At 47.9% G+C, this 2392-nt stretch overlaps 1 long non-coding RNA gene across 12 annotated transcripts in view; it reads left to right on the top strand.

Annotated features, from left to right (window-relative positions):
• The window catches only part of LOC120866552, a 159243-nt gene extending 158152 nt beyond the window's left edge, over positions 1–1091 (top strand). The window contains exons 4-5 of one of the 12 annotated variants that reach the window (XR_005721690.1): positions 74–141; positions 222–1091. This is a non-coding gene — a long non-coding RNA (uncharacterized LOC120866552). Of the gene's footprint in view, positions 1–21; positions 162–221 lie in introns of those variants that run through there. The other 11 variants (XR_005721686.1, XR_005721682.1, XR_005721683.1 and 8 more) reach the window with 11 other exon arrangements.
• Positions 1092–2392: the final 1301 nt, after the last annotated feature.

Here is a 2392-nt window from a genome sequence, read left to right as displayed (position 1 = left end):
GGTGCCCGGGTAGAGATCCAGGCGCTCGGGTAGAGATCCAGGTGCCCAGGTAGAGATCCAGGTTCCCGGGTAGAGATCCAGGTGCCCGGGTAGAGATCCAGGCGCTCAAGTAGAGATCCAGGTGCTCAGGTAGAGATCCAGGTGCTCGGGTAGAGATCCAGGTGCCTGGGTAGAGATCCAGGTGCCCGGGTAGAGGTCCAGGCGCTCGGGTAGAAATCCAGGTGCCCAGGCAGAGATCCAGGCACTCAAGTCTGCTTGATGGTGATCCCTGATGCCCACCCGCTGTGGGGTACAGCATACCAGTGCAGATGGCTCCATGTCAGACCCCCAAGGCCCTTTTCTAGGCCACCCTGCTAACCATCCGTGGAGAAGACTTCATCCCAGCCCACCCGGATATAGCCGTTCCCCACTACTACTCATGCAGTCAAGAGCTGGGAAATGTTCTGGAATTGCTTAATTAGGAAAGTTCCTTTCACACTCCAGTGGTGATTTTTGATTGAACTCAGCATGAGTTTTAATCCTCTGGCAGTTCTTCCTGGATGAGTCTATGTTGGGCAGCCAGGCTACTAAAATCCTGTTCATCCTTGAAGGTCGTTTCAAATGCTGCCTGTTCTAGGAAGCTTTCCTGGGCTTATTATTCCCTCTTAATCAGTTGTGACCTCCCACTCTGTCACATTCTCTTAAAGTATCTGGCATTGGCTAGGGACCCCAAAAGGAATAAGTTTGAAAGTGTAAGAGGTCACCCAGTTTCTGCTTTTATGAGAGAAACAGAGTATTGGGAGAAAAATAGTTTAAAACAAGTTCAGAATAAGCACAGTAAATGACATACAAAAAGTGCTGTGGTAAGGAAAGGGGGGTCAGCATTTGGGGTCCCTAGCCAAAGCCAAGGTCACTGGACACCTGGAGCTCAGAAGTCTTGAGTCGTAGCCTCATGGCTTTTACCTGGTAGGTATACAAGGAAGATGTGGAGTTGATTTTCCCTATTCATGATCTGTTACTGTGTGTCCCACTAAACTTGCCTGGTTTTTTTTTTTTTTTTTTGATGCCTATTAATCAATAAAGTGTTTACTGAACAGCAGAAAAACAACGTGCTTATTCCTTGATTGGTTGGTTTTTCTGCAGAATCTCTTCTTGAAATAGAATATGCCTGCTTTTTACCAGTTATCTGAGAGCTAGGGCCATTTTTAGGGGCTTCCCAAGTGGCACTAGTGGTAAAGAACCCTGCTGCCAATGCAGGAGACATAAGAGACACAGGCTTGATCCCTGGGTCAGGAAGATCCCCTGGAGGAGGACATGGCACCCCACTCCAGTATTCTTGCCTGGAGAATTCCATGGACAGAGGAGCCTGGTGGGCTACAGCCCATAGGGTCACAAAGAGTCAGACACAACTAAAGGGATTTAGCATGCATGCAGAGTGATTTTTAAGATAGGAAAGAAAAATTTTAAATCAGAAGTTTAGATCAGAATTTCTAAAGAATTTCACTGTGTCTAATAAGGAAAGAAATGGAAGAAAAACACAAGACATATGGGATGTCCTTTGCGTTTAGGATCTTACTTACAGTCTGGTTGGACAAGAACCACACTTAGAAAACCATCAGTCACATTCACCAAATAAACCCACGATTAGCACTCCTGGAGAATCTGGGTGGATGATGCTGCCTGCCTGCTCTCCATCCCATCATGAATGTTTCCAGCAAGTTGCAAACAGAGAAGTTGGACAACGGTGACCAGATTCCCTGCTAAAGGGGATGGACTTCCTAGGTCTGAGGGCACACCCTCCTGAGGAATGGTCCTTCCTAAGTCCAAGGGCTTAACACTGAAGGACAGAAAGCAAAGGAAGAGACATCACTCTACAGCAAACAGACCCAAGGAGAGATGAGACTGCACCCATTTGCCATCTGATTAACCAGCCTTTCTGTGGGGAGGGGAGCAGAAAGATAGGCAGAAGTTTCTGTTTGGGGGAAAAGAAGAACTCAAAGACCACCCCGTCTTCTTCACACAGATGAGTAAAGTTAGAATTTGGGTGAAGTGGGTGTCATCTGTGGGTTCTGGTCACCAGGACCAATATCAAACGTTCAAGAGATGACAAGACACTTGGCCAAGCAAAACCAGGCAGTTCAGAAAATAATGCATGCAGACACGGAGAACAGACAGGTGGGGCCAGGGAGGGAAGGGGGAGGGTGGGGGTGAATTGAGAGAGTAGCGTTGACACATAAACACTGCCGTGTGTAACAGAGAGAGCTACTGGGAAGCTGCTGTATAGCCCAGGGAGCTCACCTGGGTGATGACCTTGCAGGGTGGGTGGGAGGGGGGCTCAAGAGGGTGGGGAGAACACATACATATAGCTGATTCACTGTTCATTGTACATCAGAAGCTAACACGGGAGAGTAAA

This window comes from Oryx dammah, unplaced genomic scaffold (genome assembly GCF_014754425.2).
Source record: "Oryx dammah isolate SB20612 unplaced genomic scaffold, SCBI_Odam_1.1 HiC_scaffold_8, whole genome shotgun sequence".
Taxonomy (NCBI): domain Eukaryota; kingdom Metazoa; phylum Chordata; class Mammalia; order Artiodactyla; family Bovidae; genus Oryx; species Oryx dammah.
The sequence above is the reverse complement of the archived record's forward strand: the minus strand, read 5'-3'. Positions and strand labels throughout refer to the sequence as shown.